The sequence below is a fragment of the Balaenoptera ricei genome, chromosome 5, assembly GCF_028023285.1.
Source record: "Balaenoptera ricei isolate mBalRic1 chromosome 5, mBalRic1.hap2, whole genome shotgun sequence".
In the NCBI taxonomy this organism is placed as follows: domain Eukaryota; kingdom Metazoa; phylum Chordata; class Mammalia; order Artiodactyla; family Balaenopteridae; genus Balaenoptera; species Balaenoptera ricei.
In genome coordinates this window covers 93,392,454-93,413,912 of record NC_082643.1, presented here as the reverse complement: position 1 = coordinate 93,413,912, position 21,459 = coordinate 93,392,454, and the positions used below count along the sequence as shown (strand labels likewise).

Here is a 21,459-nt window from a genome sequence, read left to right as displayed (position 1 = left end):
AGTTCACCTTGTTGTGCAACCATGATCTCCATCCATCTCCAGAACTTTTTCATATTCCCGTTGTACCTATTAAACTCCCCATCACTCCTCCCCACCATCCCTTGTAACTATTATTCTACTTTTTGCCTCTGTGAATTTGACATTCTAGGTGCTTTATATAAGTGGAATCATACAGTATGTGTCTTCTAAGTTTGGCTTGTTTTACTTAGCCTGTCTTCAACATTCATCCATATTGTAGAATGTATCAAAATTTTATGTTTTAAAAATATTGAATAATATTCCATTGTAGGTATACACCACATCTTGTTTATCCATTCATCCAGCGATGGACATTTGCATTGTTTCCATCATTTGCCTATTGTGAACAATGCTGCTTCGAACATTAGTGTACAAATACGCCCGTTAAATTTTAAATGTCATTTAGATCACAAGAGCAGAAGTAAAGTCGTGAATTATATATAGATTTTGCAGGTAAGAGAGATGCTAGAGCTAGAGATATAAAATTTGGTGTCATCATATAGTATTTGACCAGAGGATCCATGAACCAAATTAGGTTGTGGTCCCAATTCTTTTCAGAAGTCTAGTGAGCTAAGCTGAGCCACATGACATAGTTTTTGCCTAAGTAGAGGTGGGTTAGAGTTAGTCTAAAACCCAGTGTTAAAATAGGCTGAAAAGGCCATGATTTCCCCTAAATTCATCTGAGCATCTCTGAACTTATCTTTCTAATAGGATAAAAATAAAAACACACCACTGTTCCACACCCTAGGAAATGGAAGCAGTGCAACAGACAGCAGGAGAGAGCGCCTTCCCAGTGCTCCCTGCCCCCTCTCCCCACCCCACAAGGCTGCCTCTGTCCTGGGCCTAAGCAAGTCCAGAAGCTCTGTTTTCAAGTAGCAAAAAGAGAGGCTTTGAACAAAATCTGAGCATTGGCCAAGTGTGCTCCAGGGGGAAAGAATCTGTGCCATCTGACCACTCTGACTTCAAGGTGCATGAAGGAGAGACCCTTACTCATGCAGGCTATATCTCCATAAGGTGATCCCCTTTAAAACTCTTACTCCAGAAAAACTTGGACCAATTACTGAGTACTCCTCTTTATCAATGGTGCTAGCTTTTTGGTTTGGTTCTTGAATTTTCCCTGGAGAGATATAAGAAGATTATAAAAGGGGTGGAGGAGACTTGAGAATTTTCCCTACACTACAAGCACTAGATTTTTGCTCTTAAGGAGTCAGTGCTACAGGTGCCACCCCCAGCTTTATGCTCTCCACATGCTTTTTATGCTCTGGCCATGTGATTCCCATAGTGGCTTTGACCCTTGCATGTCACCCACAGTCCTAGATGTGCAGTCTTTCTTGATTTGCAATGTTTCCATGTTATTCTTATAGAAGGATCATGGACTTTGGAGTCAGACAGTTTTAGTATTCATTTCCAAATTCTCCCCTTTTAGTTGTGTGACTTTGGTCAAATTACATCCACAGAAAATGTCACCTATGGTTGTATCAGGTCAAGGACATGGGGCATTTCTGGCCCTCCACATCAATCTCTCTTTCCAGCTTATCTTTAAATGTTGGGATAATATGAGGCTTGTACCAAGTCTTGTTTTCTTATTCTCTAAATTCTATTCAACAGCCATGATTTCAATTACCATCTTTACATAATGACTCCAAAATTTACATTTCCATCTCAGACCCTACTTTGAGCTCTTTAATTTGTCTGTCCAACTACCTGTTGAACTTTTCATTTAGAGGTCAAAAAAGCACCTTAATGTCATCATAACCAAAGCTTGATTCATTATCTTCCCTGCCTTTTCTCCAAAGCTTGTCTATGCCCAATATTTCCTTAGAGACTGACAATACTATCCATTAAATTGTGCTAATTTTATTATCTTAGCTCCTTCACCACTTATCTCCAATAAATTGTTCAGTCTTGTTGATTTTATCTGAGTATCTATTGAATCCATCTGATTCTTTGTCTTCACTTATGCCAACCCAGACCAAGCTCCTATTATCTCCCTCATGGTTTACTGCAATCACTCCTAAATGCTCTCTTGGATTCCACTCAAATCTATTCTCCACAGAGGTCACAGTTCTCTTCTAAAAATGCAAATTAGCTAAACTCACTCCCTTGCTTAACTCCTTCCATGACTTTTCATTGCTGTTGAGATAAAGATCAAAATCCTTAAAATCTTTATAAGGCCCTGCATGCCTCAGTCCCTGCCTCCTGGAGTGCGTGTTCTCTCTCTCTCTAATTTTTTTTTCCCTACAGCTTTTTTGAGATACAATGACATACAACATTGTGTAACTTTAAGATATACAATGTGTTGATTTGACACACATGTATTGTGATATAATTCCCATCGTAGCATCAGCTAAACCCTCCATCACCTCACATAATTATTATTTCTTTTTTGTGACAAGAACACTTAAGATCTACTCTCTTAGCAACTTTCAATCTCATAAGCCAGTATTGTTAACTGGCATTACCATACTGTACGTTGGATCCTGCAAACTTACTCATTTTATAACTGAAATTTTGTACCCTTTGAGCAATGTCTCCCTATTTCCCCCACTCCCCAGCCCTTGGTAACCACCATTCCAGTCTCTGTTTCGATGAGTTCCTGATAATTCTTTATGATCCATTGAACTATATTCTTTAAATTCCTTAAATGTGCTGTGAACTTTCCCATGCTGATCTTTGACATATGTTGTTTATTTTTCTTGGATTTTCTTATTCTTCTTCATTTAGTGAAGTGGACATCTGTCAGGTTTTCTGACTGCTTAGCACTTGTTGAATACACTTGCTACATTTGAGGAATATCCAGTCTTAAGAGTTGTGTCTAGTCAAGGTAGATAATGACATTCCCCAGGTTTCTTTGGAGCAAGGGCATACACATGTGATCTAGTCTCCACCAATCAGACTGACTCATGTGAGAATTTGATCTGAAAGTAAACAGCTTGAAGAAGGCAGAACCTATCTCGTGCTGGTGAGGATAGCAACAGAGGCATCCAGCTTTTGAGAATGACAGTGGTTATAAAGTCTAGTTTCTGGTGCAGAAGTAGTTGAGATGCTTGTGGCCGCGTGGTTGCAAGAAAGTTGGGTTTTGACAGCAACACGAACTATAGGACTTAGTGCCCATTAGGTCATTAGCAGTTAAGGAAGTTTCTTCCACCCACCAGTTCTGTGGTATGCTTTTGGGCACTGTTTCTGAAAGCTTCGTTAGAGCCAAGTTTTCCAGCTTGACACCTCTTTTGCTTCATCTGTCAAGGTCAGCTTCTGTTACTTACAAGTAAGAAAGAACCCTGGCTGGTAGCGTTCAATAACCCCAACTAATCCTTGAGCTCTGAGCTCTAGTTCACTGTAGGAAACCGTTCCATTTTCCCCATTCTCCAACCCTTGCTGACTTAGATAGATCTTCCACTACAGCATGTTGTCAAGACTCAATATAATAGTTCTATTTTTAGTTTTCTGAGCAATCTCCCTACTGTTTTCTGCAGTGGCTGCACTAATTTACATTCCCGCCAACAGTGTAAAAGGGTTCCCTTTTCTCCACAGTCTTGCTACCATATGACCCAGCAATTCTACTCCTGGGTATATATCTGAAAAAGACAAAAACACTAATTTGAAAAGATACATGCACCCCAATGTTCATAGAAGCATTATTTACAATTGCCAAAGAATTGCCAAAGTATGGAAGCAACCTAAGTGTCCATCAACAGATGAATGGATAAAGAAGATGTGGTGTGTGTATGTGTGTGTGTATATATATACATATATACACACACAAGGGAACACTACTCAGCCAATAAAAAGAACAAAATTTTGCCATTTGAAGCAACATGGATAGACTTGGAGGGCATATGCTAAGTGAAATAAGACAGAGAAAGACAAATTTTGTATGTTATCACTTACATGTGGAATCTAAAAAATACAACAAACTAGTGAATATAACAAAAAAAGAAGCAGACTCACAGATATAGAGAACAAACTAGTGGTTACCAATGGGGGGGGAGGGGCAATATAGGGGTGGAAGAGTGGGAGGTACAAATTATTGGGTATAAGACAGGCTACAAGGATGTATTGTACAACGTGGGGAATATAGCCAATATTTTGTAATTACTGTAAATGGAAAGTAACCTTTAAAAAGTCTATAACAATTTTTAAAAATTAAAAAAAAAAACTTGGAGTTGTAAGCAAAACAAACAAACAAACAAACAAACAAGCAACTCAGTATAGTGTCCTGGCTTGGCATGCAGGCTCTGCTGGTATCCTGCCTGAGTTCCAGTCCCAACCCTCCTACTGACCTGCTATTTGCTCTCTGTGATCCCTTCCCTTCTCTGTAAAATTACAATGGTAATATCCATCTAACTCACAGGTTTACTGTAAAGATTAAACGAATTAATGCATACATGAAACCCTTAAAGTGGTACCTGAGTACTCAATAAACGTTAGCTAATATGCTGTTCTTACCCACAATTCCCATGTCTTTCTTTTCATAATGTTTTTCACGGATTGTAATTAAAGGCTCACAGGGTGGTAATGTGATTAAGATATGTCTTCCGTATAGGCTGTTAAGCTCTTCAAAAAGAGGCCACTTATTTTGCTCACGCTTATAGTCCCAATTCCTAGCACAATATATATTTATTGAATAAGTGTAGGATGGATGTAGGATCCCAGAAACCTTAAGTGATGCCATTCCCAGCTCCGAGTGCCCCAGGGCAGGGAGGCTTCAGCAACACTCGGTGTTCCTGGCAGCCTCACCCTAAGATCCTTGTCTTTAGTCATTTATTTTTCATGACCCACAACTGACCCTTTCTGACTGAGCACAAACCCTGCCCCAGATGCTGCACTTTCCCTTGATGCCCTGATTTCTCTTGTTCTCAGCACTGAGCACCTTGTGCTGACTCTACACCTCTGAAAGCTGTTTGGAGCCAGATGGGAGGAAGAGAAAAAACAGATTTCATTCATTGCCCTTCCAGACTCTGAGAGAAATAACAAGAACAACAGTACCAACAAGCAGTGTATAATGAGTGTTTACTATAAACTAGGCATTATTCATAGAGCTTTATATGTATGAATTTATTTAATATCACCAACAATACTAGGAAGAAGATGCTGTTGCCCCCATTTTACAGAAAGAAAAAGTAAGTCTCGGAAGGAAAGAAAGGAAGGAAGGAAGAGAGAAAAGGAGGGAATGGAGCAAGGAAGGAAGCTTTTCTGGTAGAAAACAGATTTATTTGCTGAGAACTTTGTTTCTAATAAGAACTTACCCACTGTAGCAGAAGTAACCATAAAAGTAATATTGATGGAGAAATTATAGAAGATGACAATGAATGTGTACCTATCCTCCAATCAGCTTTATAATTAAATAAAAATACGATTTTATATGATATCTTTCATCTGCTATTTACAGCTTCCACCCCCCTTCCCCCAATCTAATGTAAGTAATAGGAATGATGCAGATAATTAAGAAAACTTTACAGCTCATTTCTGGTTAATTGTCATTTTCATATAAAATATTTATACATTAGCCTTTGCTTTTCAAAGACTCTCTTTTTAGAGAGTCATAGTTTTTGCTTCTGGGCGTTCCCATGTGCAGGTGGGGCCTCCTGCTTTGGGATTATTTGGGCATTTTCGCAGATGCTGTCCAGCCACTGATATTCACCTGGAGTTGTTAGGGGGGTAGGCTTATTGTGCATTTTCTATGTTTAGATCTTCCTGATGTTGTTTTATTTTATTTTTTTAAAGAAAGGGGAAACAGCGGGCATGCCAGTTCTCTTTTAGGAACTCTTATACAGCTAAAGCTGTCCTCCAGTTGTAGTACTCTTGTGCACTTACACCAGACTCAGAGAGACACAATTTCTCAGTTAGTGTGTGGGGCAATTGCCAGAAAATCGACTTCAAACTGTGTCCCACGAAGGCTTTCTCTCTCCAGCTTTGCAGGCCTTGAGAGAGATTCTTATAAGCACTCAGCCTATTCAGGTGGGTGGTTTGGGACTTGGAGCCCGGCTGGCATCCAAAGAATCTGGTGCGTCTCTTTCCTGTGGCTACTGTAACAAATTACCACAAACTTGGTGGCTTAAACAGCAGAAATTTACTCTCTCAGAGTTCTGGAGACCAGAAGTCTGAAATGAAGGCTTATCAGTAGGGTTGGTTCCTTTTGGAGGCTCTGAGGGAGAATCTGTTCCATGCCCCCCCTACCAGCTTCTGGTGGCTGCCTTGGAATTCCTTGGCTTGTAGGCAGATCACTCCAGTCTCTACCTCTGTCTTCACATTGCCTTCTTCCTTGTATATCTTCTCCCCTTCTCTTATCTTGTAAGGACACTTGTCATTGGATTTAGGACTCAACATTATGCAGGATGATCTCATCTTGAGCTCCTTCACTTACATTTGCAAAGGCCCTTTTTCCAAATAAGGACACATTCACAGGTTTTGGATGGACAAATCTTTTGGAGGAGCTGCCAATCAAGCCATTACACATGCTGAACTGAGAGGATTTCTCATGATCCACTGGGATAAGGATGGGCTTCGACTAAGCAGTGGGATGAAAAGGCATTTTGACACTCTGAGCATACAGCATCTTTCCCTTAGTGTCTGGTGGTCCTCATGCCTGAAAGGTGCTGTGCCTTGGCCTGCACATAGCTGTGTCTCTGCACAGAGCTCCTCCAGCTCTGACTATTGAGGAGAGGGGCTGATGGTGATTCTCTAACACTTATAAGCCTCCATAGGGATGCCTCTGGGGTTGCAAGCTGTGTTCAAAAAATCATAGTTGACCATCAGAACTTATCCTAGGCTTATCAGTCTCAAACTTGATTAAGTATAAAAATCACTCAGGGAGTTTATTAAAAATAGAAATTCTTAGTTCTCAACCTGTATTAGTTTTCTAAGCACTGCCGTAACACAATGCCATAGACTGGGTGGCTTGAACAACAGAAAGGTATTTTCTCACAGTTCTGGAAGATGGAAGTCCAAGATCGAGGTATCAGCAGGTTTGACTTCTCCTGAGGTCTATGGCTTTCAGATAAGCACTTTCTCACCGTGTCCTCACTGGTTTTTCCTCTGTGCCCATGCACCCCCAGTGACTCTCTTCTTATGAAGACACCAATCATGTTGGATTAGGGCCCACCCTAATGACCTCATTTTAACTTAATCACCTCTTTAAAGACTTTATGTCCAAATTAGGTCATGTGCTGGGGTACTAGGGGTTGGGACTTCAACATGTGGATTTACGGGGGACATAATTTAGCCCATAACCCACAACCCAAGAGACTCTGATTTAATAGGTTTGGGGTGAGGCTAACAAACTTTTTTAAAGCTATGCCCCAAGATCTAACTGGTTTAGGTGGTCAGAGTCAACATTTTGAGAAAATTCCTTGGTGGACTGGTAATCATTCTGACATTTGTTTTGGCTCCATGTCTTCTTATTGGCTTGCTTTTTTCCATACATCACATATGCAGCAACAAATTAATGCAAATAGAAGATACTCCATGATCCTCTGTGAACACTCCCCAAGACCTCTCCCCAACTCTGGTGTCTGTCTGAGACCTGTTCCCATTCTAGTTCAGTAACCTTGAATCTGAGGTGGTTTTGCATCCTGTGTTTTGGACTTGTTACGACATTGACTTAGCCACGTAGTATTTAAGGTTTAGATTCAGACCCACTCTACTAGTTTTTTCCACACCTTGGAAAGGATTTGCTGCTCGAGAAGTTAATCTCAGGATGCACCTGCTCAACTAACATCACACGAGTTTGAGAGCTTGGACATCAGAAACTCAGTGCTTTATGGGGGTCTTAGAACTGCTTCTCAGGGCTCAGGGAGGAAGGAAGCCAGGCAATGGCTTGGAGATGTCACCCTGGAGCAAAGAAAGGAGTCTGTCAACTGACGTAAAGAGCCCTGCCTTCAGATTTACACAGTCTGTAGCTCTCCCTTTGTCCTTACAGTCACCTTTCTCAGACTGAATATTGTCCCTGTGACTCCCTTTTCCCTTTTACACTGTTGCAGATGTTCATTAAACCCAATTTCTACTTTATCAAAATGCTTGGGGTGGGGGAGAGGGCATATCAAAGTGTATTTTTACTTTGGCTTCTATATTCTTCTAAGGGGTGACCAGAGGAAAGGAACAGAAACCCACCATGGGCTAGGTATTGTGCTGGGGTCCACACTATCCTGTTTCATCTTTACAACAGTCCTAGGAGTAAGTATTAGTGTCTCCACTGTACTCAGGAGAAATGAGAGGCCCCTTCAGCTAGTGACTGCTGGACCTGGGGTTCAAACCCAATCTTGCACAGGTTTCTTTTTCAAAAGATATTCCAAGTTGGTCTCTATGATTTAAACATAATGAACATGGTTATCTTATAGTCTGTCTGATGATTCTCATAACTGAGATCATTCTGGGTTTGTTTCTTATTGTCTGTTGATTCCGGTGATTTTTTTATGTCATTATTTTCCAGCAGTCTGTATGGTTATACGTGTGCTGATGATTATACTTTAAAATGTTTGTAATAATAATTTGAGGTTTAGAATATAGGTATCTCCCTTTAGAAAGAATTTGAATGTGTATCTTCCCAGTATCTGGGTACTGTTAGTCTGGGATCACCTCAATCCAAGACCCAGACTTAACATTTTCTGAACCACCATGTGACTTAAGACTTTTCAGTGACCGGTTTGCTTCTGGCTCACACTTACACTCAGGGTTTAGTCTTTTGGGATCTTAGTTTTCTGAATGTGGTGTCTCATAGTAGATTTCTTTGACACTTATTCTCACCCCAGAAAATAGAAAAAGTTTCTGATTTCCTGAGACTGGAAAATTCCATCAGGCAAAAGTAGCTGCCATGCCCACGAATCTCAGTTCCCACTTCCTGCTTTGGCCTGGTAATTCCCTATGAAACTAACAGTTTTCCATTGTTTTGAAGATATGTTTAAAAAATTTTAGTCAGCATGTTTACTTATTTTCATTACTTGATTGAATAGTATAATCTGCCATTACCTGAACACAGAAATCTAAGGGCTTATAATTTCTTTTTTTTAACATCTTTATTGGAGTATAATTGCTTGGCAAGGTTGTGTTAGTTTCTGCTGTATAACAAAGTGAATCAGCTATATGTATATATGTATATCCCCATATCCCCTCCCTCTTGTGTCTCCCTCCCACCCTCCCTATCCCACCCCTCTAGATGGTCACAAAGCACTGAGCTGATGTCCCTGTGCTATGTGGCTGCTTTCTACTAGCTATCTGTTTTACATTTGGTAGTGTATATATGTCAGTGCTACTCTCTCACTTCGTCCCAGCTTACCCTTCCTTGTCCCCATGTCCTCAAGTCCATTCTCTATGTCTGCATCTTTATTTCTGTCCTGCCCCTAGGTTCATCAGAACCATTTTTATTTTTTTTAGATTCCATATATATATGTTAGCATATGGTATTTGTTTTTCTCTTTCTGACTTACTTCACTCTGTATGCAGACTCTAGGTCCATCCACCTCACCATAAAAAACTCAGTTTCATTTCTTTTTATGGCTGAGTAATATTCATTCCATTGTATATACGTGCCACATCTCCTTTATCCATTCATCTGTTGATGGACACTTAGGTTGCTTCCATGTCCTGGCCACTGTAAATTGTGCTGCAATGAACATTGTGGTACATGACTTTTTTTTTTAACATCTTTATTGGAGTATAATTGCTTTAAAATGGTGTGTAAGTTTCTGCTTTATAACAAAGTGAATCAGCTATACATATACATATATCCCCATATCTCTTCCCTCTTGCATCTCCCTCCCTCCCATCCTCCCTATCCGACCTGTCTAGGTGGTCACAAAGCACCAAGCTGATGTCTCTGTGCTATGCGGCTGCTTCCCACTACCTATCGGTTTTATGTTTGATAGTGTATATATGTCCATGCCACTCTCTCACTTTGTCCCAGCTTACCCTTCCCCCTCCCCGTGTCCTCAAGTCCATTCTCCAGTAGGTCTGTGTCTTTATTCCCGTCCTGCACCTAGGTTCTTCATGACCATTTCTTTCTTTTTACTTTTTTTTAGATTCCATGTATATGTGTTAGCATACGGTATTTGTTTTTCTCTTTCTGATTTACTTAACTCTGTATGACACACTCTAGGTCCATCCACCTCATGACAAATAACTCAGTTTCGTTTATTTTTATGGCAGAGTAATATTCCATTGTATATATGTGCCGCATCTTCTTTATCCATTCATCTGTCGATGGACACTTAGGTTGCTTCAGTGTCCTGGCTATTGTAAATAGTGCTGCAATGAACATTGTGGTACATGACTCTTTTTGAATTATGGTTTTCTTTGGGTGTATGCCCAGTAGTGGGATTGCTGGGTCCTATGGTAGTTCTATTTTTAGTTTTTTAAGGAACCTCCATAGTGGCTGTATCATAGTGTTCTCCATAGTGGCTGATCAATTTACATTCCCACCGACAGTGCAGGAGGGTGCCCTATTCTCCACACCCTCTCCAGCATTTATTGTTTGTAGATCTTTTGATGATGGCCATTTTGACTGGTGTGAGGTAATACCTCACTGTAGTTTTGATTTGCATTTCTCTAGTAATTAGTGATGCTGAGCTTCCTTTCATGTGTTTGTTGGCAATCTGTATATCTTCTTTGGAGAAATGTCTACTTAGGTCTTCTGCCCACTTTTGGAATGGGTTGTTTCTTTTTTTGATATTGAGCTGCATGAGCTGCTTGTATATTTTGGAGATTAATAGTTTGTCAGTTGCTTCATTTGCAAATATTTTCTCCTGTTAGGAGGGTTGTCTTTTCATCTTGTTTGTGGTTTCCTTTGCTGGGCAAAAGCTTTTAAGTTTCATTAGGTCCCACTTGTTTATTTTTGTTTTTATTTCCATTTCTCTAGGAGGTGGGTCAAAAAGGATCTTGCTGTGATTTATGACACAGAGTGTTCTGCCTCTGTTTTCCTCTAAGAGTTTTATAGTGTCCGGTCTTACATTTAGGTCTTTAATCCATTTTGAGTTTATATTTGTGTATGGTGTTAGGGAGTGTTCTAATTTCATTCTTTTACATGTAGCTGTCCAGTTTTCCCAGCACCACTTACTGAAGAGCCTGTCTTTTCTTCATTGTATATTCTTGCCTCCTTTATCAAAGATAAGGTGACCATATGTGTGTGGGTTTATCTCTGGGCTTTCTATCCTGTTCCATTGATCTATATTTCTGTTTTTGTGCCAGTACCATACTGTCTTGATTACTGTAGCTTTGTAGTATAGTCTGAAGTCAGGGTGCCTGATTCATCCAGCTCTGTTTTTCTTTCTCAAGATTGCTTTCGCTGTTTGAGGTCTTTTGTGTTTTCACAAATTGTGAAATGTTTTGTTCTAGTTTTGTGAAAACTGCCGTTGGTAGTTTGATAGGGATTGCATTGAATCTGTAGATTGCTTTGCGTAGTATAGTCATTTTTCACAATGTTGATTCTTCCAATCCAAGAACATTGTGTACCTCTTCATCTGTTTGAATCATCTTTAATTTCTTTAAACAGTGTCTTATACTTTTCTGCATAGAGGTCTTTTGTCTCCTTAGGTAGGTTTATTCCTAGGTATTTTATTCTTTTTTGTTTCAGTGGTAAATGGGACTGTTTCCTTAATTTCTCTTTCAGATTTTTCATCATTAGTGTATAAGAATGCAAGAGGTTTCTGTGCATTAGTTTTGTATCCTGCTACTCTACTAATTTCATTGATTACCTCTAGTAATTTTCTGGTAGCATCTTTAGGATTCTCTATGAATGGTATCATGTCATCTGCAAACAGTGACAGCTTCACTACTTCTTTTCCAATTTGGATTCCTTTTATCTCTTGTTCTTCTCTGATTGCTGTGGCTAAAACTTCCAAAACAATGTTGAATAATAGTGGTGAGAGTGTACAGACTTGTGTTGTTCCTGATCTTAGTAGAAATGCTTTCAGTTTTTCACCATTGAGAATGATGTTGGCTGTGGCTTTGTCATATATGGCCTTTATTATAGTGAGGTAGTTTCCCTCTATGCCCACTTTCTGGAGAGTTTTTATCATAAATGGGTGTTGAATTTTGTCAAAAGGTTTTACTGCATCTATTGAGATGATCATATGGTTTTTCTCCTTCAATTTGTTAACATGCTGTATCACATTGATTTGCACATATTGAAGAATCCTTGCATTCTGGGATAAACTCCACTTGATCATGGTGTGTGATCATTTTAATGTGCTGTTGGATTCTGTTTGCTAGTATTTTGTTCAGGATTTTTGCATGTATGTTCGTCAGTGATATTGACCTGTAGCTTTCTTTTTTTTTGCGGTATCTTTGTCTGGTTTTGGTATCAGGGTGATGGTGGCCTCGTAGAATGAGTTTGGGAGTGTTCCTCCGTCTGCTATATTTTGGAAGAGTTTGAGAATGATGTGTATTAGCTCTTCTCTAAATGTTTGATAGAATTCACCTGTGAAGCCATTTGGTCCTGGGCTTTTTTGTTGGAAGATTTTTAATCACAGTTTCAATTTCAGTGATTGGTCTGTTAATATTTTCTATTTCTTTCTGGTTCAGTTTCAGAAGGTTGTGCTTTTCTAAGAATTTGTCCATTTCTTCCAGGTTGTCCATTTTATTGGCATATAATTGCTTGTAGTAGTCTCTCATTATCCTTTGTATTTCTGCAGTGTCAGTTGTTACTTCTTTTTCATTTCTAATTCTGTTGATTTGAGTCTTCTTCCTTTTTTTCTTGATGAGTCTGGCTAATGGTTTATCAATTTTGTTTATCTTCTCAAAGAACCAGCTTGCAGTTTTATTGATCTTTGTTATTATTTCCTTCATTTCTCTTTCATTTATTTCTGATCTGATTTTTATGATTTCTTTCCTTCTGCTAACTTTGGGGTCTTTTTGTTCTTCTTTCTCTAATTGCTTTAGGTGTAAGGTTAGGTTGTTTATTTGAGATGTTTCTTGTTTCGTAAGGTAGGATTGTATTGCTATAAACTTCCCTCTTAGAACTGCCTTTGCTGCATCCCATAGGTTTTGGGTCATCGTGTTTTCATTGTCATTTGTTTCTAGGTATTTTTTGATTTCCTGTTTGATTTCTTCAGTGATCTCTTAGTTATTTAGTAGTGTATTGTTTAGTCCCCATATGTTTGTATTTTTTAAAGTTTTTTTCCTGTATTTGATATCTAGTCTCATAACGTTGTGGTCAGAAAAAATACTTGATACAATTTCAATTTTCTTAAATTTACCAAGGTTTGATTTGTGACCCACGATATGATCTATCCTGGAGAATGTTCCATGAGCACTTGAGATGAATGTGTATACTGTTGTTTTTGGATGAATGTCCTATAAATATCAATTAAGTCCATCTTGTTTAATGTGTCATTTAAATCTTATGTTTCCTTATTTATTTTAATTTTGGATGATCTGTCCATTGGTGAAAATGGGGTGTTAAAGTCCCCTACTATTATTGTGTTACAGTTGATTTCCCCTTTCATGGCTGTTAGCATTTGCCTTATGTATTGAGGTGCTTCTATGTTGGGTGCATAAATATTTACAATTGTTATATCTTTTTCTTGGATTGATCCCTTGATCATTATGTAGTGTCCTTCTTTGTCTCTTGTAATAGTCTTTGTTTTGAAGTCTATCTTGTCTGATATGAGAATTGCTAATCCAGGTTTCTTTTAATTTCCATTTGCATGGAATGTCTTTTTCCATCCCCTCACTTTCAGTCTGTATGTGTCCCTAAGTCTGAAGTGGGTCTCTTGTAGACAGCATATGTACGGGTCTTTTTTTTGCATCCATTTGGCCAGTCTGTCTTTTGGTTGGAGCATTTAATCCATTTACATTTAAGGTAATTATCGATATGTATATTCCTATTACCATTTTCTTAATTGTTTTGGGTTTGTTATTGTAGGTCTTTTCCTTCTCTTGTGTTTCCTGCCTAGAGAAATTTCTTTAGCATTTGTTGTAAAGCTGGTTTGGTGATGCTTAATTCTCTTAACTTTTGCTTGTCTGTAAAAGTTTTAGTTTCTCTGTTGAATCTGAATGAGATCCTTGGTGGGTAGAGTAATCTTGGTTGTAGGTTTTTCCCTTTCATCACTTTAAATATGTCCTGCCACTCCTTTCTGGCTTGCAGAGTTTCTCCTGAAAGATCAAATGTTAACCTTATGGTGAATCCGTTGTATGTTATTTGTTGCTTTTCCCTTTCTGCTTTTAATATTTTTTCCTTGTATTTAATTTTTGATAATTTGATTAATATGTATTTTGGCATGTTTCTCCTTGGATTTATCCTTTATGGGACTCTCTGCACTTCCTGGACTTGATTGACTATTTCCTTTCCCATGTTAGGGAAGCTTTTGACTATAACCTCTTCATATATTTTCTCAGACCCTTTCTTTTTCTCTTCTTCTTCTGGGACCCCTATAATTTGAAGTTTGGTGTGTTTAATGTTGTCCCAGAGGTCTCTGAGACTGTCCTCATTTCATTTCATTCTTTTTTCTTTATTCTGCTCTGTGGTAGTTATTTCCACTATTTTATCTTCCACATCACTTATCTGTTCTTCTGCCTCAGTTATTCTGCTATTGAGTCCTTCTAGAGAATTTTTAATTTCATTAATTGTGTTGTTCATCATTGTTTGTTTGCTCTTTAGTTCTTCTAGGTCCTTGTTAACGTTTTTTTGTATTTTCTTCATTATTTTTCTGAGATTTTGAATCATCTTTACTATTATTACTCTGAATTCTTTTTCAGGTAGACTGCCTATTTCCTCTTCATTTGTTTGGTGTGGTGGGTTTTTACCTTGTTCCTTCATCTGCTGCATATTTCTTTGTGTTCTCATTTTGTTTAACTTATTGTGTTTAGGGTCTCCTTTTTGCAGGATTCAGGTTTGTAGTTCCCGTTGTTTTTGTTGTCTTCCCCTAGTTGGTGAAGTTGGTTCAGTGGCTTGTGTAGCCTTCCTGGCCGAGAGGACTGCTGCCTGTGTTCTGGTGGGTGGGGCCTGGATCTTGTCTTTCTGGTGGGCAAGGTCACATCTGGTGGTGTGTTTCGGGGGTGTCTGTAAACTTAGTATGATTTTAGGTAGTCTCTCTGCTAATGGGTGGGCTTGTGTTCCTGTTTTGCTAGTTGTTTGGCATGGGGCATCCAGCACTGGAGCTTGCTGTTGGTTGGGTGGATCTGGGTCTTACCATTGAGACGGAGATCTCTGGCAGAGCTCTTGCTGATTGATATTACATGGGGCCAGGAGGTCTCTGCTGGTGCAATGTCCGGAACTTGGCTCTCCCACCTCAGAGGCTCAGGCCTGATACCAGGCCAGAGCACCAAGACCTTGTCAGCCACACAGTTCTTATGCTGTAACCTCAGAGCCAGAACAGTACCCAGCATATAGGAGACAGTTAATGAACATTTGTTCTATGAATAAATGAACTGTCTTGATAAATATCTGCAGTGACCTGAACTTGAAGCCCTGACTGTTGCCTTTCTCTGGAGGAGAAGGTTTAGATTTATTCTCTTGGGCACCAAACAGTTGAATCTAAAATGGTCTGATGGAAACACGTTTCTACTCAATACCAAGAATTGCCTTTTAAACGAGCAGCACAGAGATGTCTCAGGAGGAAAGTAGTCTCGCAGTCAGGTCACTCCCAGGCCTTGCCTGGTGTCCAACTCACCCCCAGGGTCATGACCTAAGGGCCTATTATTTTTCTTCTTATCCATTCTTGGTGCTTTATCTCTCTCTTTCTCTCTCTCTCTCTCTCTTTTTTTTTTTTTGTTAGGTGCTGCCTTTTACACTGTCCTGCACCTTTCCACTGTTTCGTGTCCTGGCAGCTTGGATCTGTGGATTAGTGGTATGTTTCATAGCTTCACAGTTATGTCACATTCATGGATGTCTTATGTAAGTCCTAGGCAATCTTGAAAACACAGATTATCTATGTTTATAAACTGTGGGGAAATAAATCCCACTGATGCTGAGTGCCCGATTTCTAGCCCTTTCTAACATGATAGACAGAGGCATAATCACGACACCTTGTTAAGTCAGTAAATTGAGAGGAATTTGCCCAATACCATGAAATAAGGTGTTTCTAAAATGTGTGTGTTCATATGTGTGTGTGTAGTAAAGAGTTTGGTTTTGCCAAAAGCGTGGATTGGCCTTTGCCCTTAGCTTCTGGGAGAAAAAAATCTATTCCAACCTGATGAATGTCCTTGTTTAGGGTGAGTGCTAGTCATATTAGGAAGACCAATCACGTGACTGAGCGAGGGACTTTGGGTCACATGGTGTCACTTGACCTGGGGATTGAGACATCCACATGGGCAATCAATCAATCATGCCAATGTAACAAAGTCCCTATAAAAACTCTGGACACCAAAGCTCAGGTGACCTTCTCTGGTTGGCAATACTCTGTGCGTGTTGTCACATGTCAACACCAGGAGGACAACTTGTCCTGACTCCTAGGGAAAAAGACAATGTAAACTTTGTGTTTGAAGACATCAATTGCTGACCTATGTGTCTTTTCCTTTGGCTTATATTAATATGTGTCCTTTGCTGTAATACACCATAACTGTGACTATAAGAGGTTTCTGTGAGTTCTGAGAGTTCTTCTAGCAAATTATTGAAACTGAGCATGGTTTTGGGAACCCCTTGAACTTGAATTTGGTGTCAGCAGTGAGAACAGTCTGGTGAAGGACTGTTTCCTCAACCTTTTCAGTTTGGCCAACACAGGGCAGTGAGTGTATGTGTACATGCATAAATATGTGTGTGTGTATAGTACAACACTGGCATAGATTTCTTATAATAAGAACAGCTGAAGGCTATAATATATTAATAAGTCTTAGATATTTTTCTCCTTGCATCTTTAAATTCAACTGCTGACTGTGAGATCTTTCCTACCGGCCTTTTATTCCAAAACCAAACTCTGACCCCGGGATGGGTATCGTATTCATCCCCGTGTACTTTGTACCCATCTGCAGTTCCTGTCAGTCTGTGTTTACTTTGCCTGCAACTCTGCTTAAAGAAAGAGAGTGAATTCACAGAAGTGTTTTTTCCCTACTAAGATTTGGGACCCATAAATCATGGTGACAAGAAATGTGATGATGGTCTCTTTCTGTTCTTGAGGAGATAGGAACAGGAGAAGCATGCAGGTTCCGATACAGTTTTGTAATTTTTACCAGTGGTAGCACCATCAGAAGGATTCCAGCAGGCTAGCTCCTCAGGCCTAACCAGGTAATTCTCTACTTGAATGTTCCTGCAATGAAAATGCAGAGACATCCACCAGTGTCACTCAGGCCGTTTAGTACCTGCTGCGGAACTCCTGGCAGTTAATGATGAAATTGTCAAGATTTCCTTTTTGCTCCCTTCCAAGCAGGCAGGGCATTGTTTTTATCTCCTGGTTTAGCACATGAATCAGTCCTTTTGTACGTGATTGGTGGGACTGTGCATGTTTTCAGAAACTGTCTGGCTTTATACCTGGCAGACTGGCTTGTTGAGAAGTAGTTCTGCAAATGAGAAAGAAGATATGCAGATTTTCACATGTCCCCACATTGAATTATAAGGTAGTCAAAAAAGATTGCCATTTTATGGCCTGGTATTTGGTTTTAGTCATTTTCATTCTTAGATATATTCCTTCCAGAAATTAAATTTAAAAAGATTATTTAAAAATATTGGTATTTTGCAAATTGTGGTTGACAAGAGAGGGGAGGAGACGTGTGACAAGGTGGACAAGTGGGAGAAAGAATACCTAGCAAGTGTTTTAACTCCTGTAAAGCTTGATGTGCTTGAATGGTATATATTTCATTTTCCAATAATACTTTATTTAAAAAGAGTCAATCCAGTTTGGTTTAATTCCTGCCTTGAGGCCATTCACAGGGCATTCTCTAAGTAAAGCACTTTGTATGCCTCCATGCACAAAGGTAGAGGGGTTATGCATCAACTAACCTGTCAGAAAACCTTTGTCAATGGACTATCCATAGTAAAAAAAAAAAAAAAATCTATTTTTCTATAGAATATCCATACTAAAAAAAATTCCATTTGTCTACAGAATATCCGTAGTAAAAAAAAAAAAAAAATTCCATTTGTCTATGGACTATCCATAGTTAAAAAAAAAATTCTAAGATTTGGCCATCAACACATGTGTAATAGTATATGGGTATAGTAATTTTGAGAGACCTGAAAAATACAGATTTATAACAGAAAAAATTAAAAAGTGGATCTTGGTTTGCTGAAGCTAGAAGAGTCATTTACATTGAAAGAAAGCCCCAGTAAAATTAAAATTTGATTTATTATATAAATGTTCATTTTCACCTAACTTATTTAGGATTATATCTACCTTACAAAGAAAACTTGCCTTTTAATTTAATTTCTGCACCATGAAACAGATTTAAGTACATCCCATAGATAAGGTTTACTTGCTATGGTTTTAAAAAAAAGAAAATGTTCAATGTAATGATTCACACAACCTAAAAGTTTTGCCAAACTTAAAATGCTAATTAAAAAATGAGCTCAATTCGCTGATTAAAAGAGAGAAATTACTGTAAAGCTACTTAAAGAATTCTCCACACTTTGGCATCTTAATATGGAGTCCACGGATGGACTCTGGGGCATCCACAGATGAAATTATATAGAATATTGTGTTTGTGCATATGTGCATTTGGAGGGGAGGTGGTCTAGTGCTTTGGCTCTTAGGGCTTAAGCACTACTCTGAGTTTAGATGTGGGGCAGAGAAGATGCTGTGGCATTTCTGTGTCTATTCAGTCTAGGATAAAGGCACAGCCAGAACCCTGTGCTGATCCTTTTCATTTTGGAGATTCTATTTCCAGAATTATAAGATATACCTCAGTTTGGTCACAGGGTAAGTACTGGGGCTTCCTCAGCTGTGTTATTATCACTTTTTTCCAATTTACCAATGGGCTTTCTAGATTATCTTGAAGTTACATTTAGAAGCTGGGTAGTGTTTTGTTTTTTTTTTTAATTAATTAATTAAGTTTTGGCTGTGTTGGGTCTTCGTTCCTGTGCGAGGACTTTCTCTAGTTGCGGCAAGCGGGGGCCACTCTTCATCACGGTGCGCGGGTCTCTCACTGTCGCGGCCTCTCTTGTTGCAGAGCACAGGCTCCAGATGCACAGGGTCAGTAGTTGTGGCTCACGGGCCCAGTTGCTCCGCGGCATGTGGGATCTTCCCAGACCAGGGCTTGAACCCGTGTCCCCTGTATTGGCAGGAGGATTCTCAACCACTGCACCACCAGGGAAGCCCCTGGGTAGTGTTTTTACTGAATACATTTCTAGGGCACTACGGAGAAACTCTGTGTGTGTTTCTTCGTGTCTGAAGAATAGTAGATGTTGAAAAGATGTGTATTGAGTAAAAGACAATGAATAAAATGAATGTCAAAATGAATGAATAACCAAATATTTAGAATTATGTAATTTAACTTCTTTTTTTAGTGTCATAATTTATTTATTCATTTATTTACAATTTTAATAAAAATTAATTGGGGTCTATTATATTCTTGAACCTTGGCTGAAATTCAGAGATTAAAGAGCTCCCTGATCTAAAGAAGGGGGGGCCAACAAATAAAAAGGCATGTAAATTAACTTCTTGAATGAAGCCCTTGCTTGGTTAAAACAGGAAATTTAAAAAGGGGATTGAGACAAGGCTTTTTCTGTTCCCACTGTGATCCTCTGCAGGAGAAAGACACCCATCCACACTGGTCATCAGTGATTTTGTGTTCTCATAAAACCTTTGGGGAAATGGTAATTTTTTGTTTTTGTAATTTTAGCTATCCCACTTGATAAAGTCAATCTTCAAATATATTGTGCCTGGTCTTTTCTGAATAACTTGAGTGGACCCACGGGTACAGCAGCTGGTTTGGTCTCTTCCACGTTGATTTTGAAGATCCAACAAAACCCCAAGTGCCTCACATGTCAGCCAAGGAGTATGCTAAGATTATCCGAAACAATGGCCTGGAGGGACCTCTATAGGAAGGGTGGCTGGGCAATTTCACCTGGAGAAGGGACCTCTGCTCTTGGAAAGGAAAGCTGCTTTGGTAGATCCCTCAGACATCCTCAAGTTGCCTTTATAATAGATAGGTCCTACCAGCTGATCCGTGATCATGAAGTCTGAATATGTAATGCCTAGGGATGTATTTAATGATGGCTTTTACTCTATTTGTATTTGATCAATGAGGCTTTTTAAAAAAACAGAATAGAAAACCGCTGCAATTGATTTTTATATTAAGAAATCAGATGGACTTGGAAACTTCGATTTAAATCCTTAGAATTTTTCTAGAAAAAATAATGCAAAATTTATAAACACAGTGTGCTCATGATTTGCAACTCTAACAGCAGAACACTTATTATAAAAATACTTGTTTATGAGCCTATTTTTTTCTATTTACATAAGCTATTCTTTGCTTTTGTAGGTCCACTGTCATGTGTTCCATAACTTTCTACTATTTAATCTAGCATAAAAATCAAAATTAAAAGTTAGTCCCGAGAGGAGAGAAGATGGCGGAAGAGTAAGACGCGGAGATCACCTTCCTTCCCACAGGTACAGTAGAAATACATCTACACGTGGAACTGCTCCTACAGAACACCCACTGAACGCTGGCAGAAAACGTCAGACCTCCCAAAAGGCAAGAAACTCCCCCCGTACTTGGGTAGGGCAAAAGAAAAAAGAAATAACAGAGACAAAAAATAGGGACGGCACCTGCACCAGTGGGAGGGAGCTGTGAAGGAGGAAAGATTTCCACGCACTAGGAGCCCCTTCGCGGGCAGAGACTGCGGGTGGCAGAGGGGGGAAGCTTCGGAGCCACGGAGGAGAGCGCAGCCACAGAGGTGCGGAGGGCAAAGCGGAGAGATTCCCGCACTTCCCGCACGGAGGCTCGGCGCTGACCAGCACTCACCAGCCCGAGAGGCTTGTCTGCTCAGCCGCCGGGGCGGGCGGGGCTGGGAGCTGAGGCTCGGGCTTCGGTCGCAGGGAGAGGACTGGGGTTGGCGGCGTGAACACAGCCTGAAGGGGTTAGTGCACCACAGCTAGCCGGGAGGGAGTCCGGGAAAAAGTCTGCAGCTGCCGAAGAGGCAAGAGACTTTTTCTTCCCTGTTTCCTGGTGCGCGAGGAGAGGGGATTCAGAGCGCCGCCTAAACGAACTTCAGAGACGGGCGCGAGCCGCAGCTAACAGCGCGGATCCCATAGCAACAGGGGCGCAGAGGGAAAAACGGAGAGACTCCCGCACAGAGGCTCGGCGCCGAGCAGCGCTCACCAGCCCGAGAGGCTTGTCTGCTCCCCCGCCGGGGCAGGCGGGGCTGGGAGCAGAGGCTCGGGCTTCGGTCGGATCGCAGGGAGAGGACTGGGGTTGGCGGCGTGAACACAGCCTGAAGGGGTTAGCGCAGCACAGCTGGCTGGGAGGGAGACCGGGAAAAAGTCTGCAGCTGCCGAAGAGGCAAGAGACTTTTTCTTGCCTCTTTGTTTCACGGCGCGCAAGGAGAGGGGATTCAGAGCGCCGCCTAAACGAACTCCAGAA

At 40.0% G+C, this 21,459-nt stretch overlaps 1 pseudogene; it reads left to right on the top strand.

The window, feature by feature from the left end:
- Window positions 1-19,918, top strand: part of LOC132366569 (cytosolic beta-glucosidase-like) — a 138,474-nt pseudogene extending 118,556 nt beyond the window's left edge.
- Window positions 19,919-21,459: the final 1,541 nt, after the last annotated feature.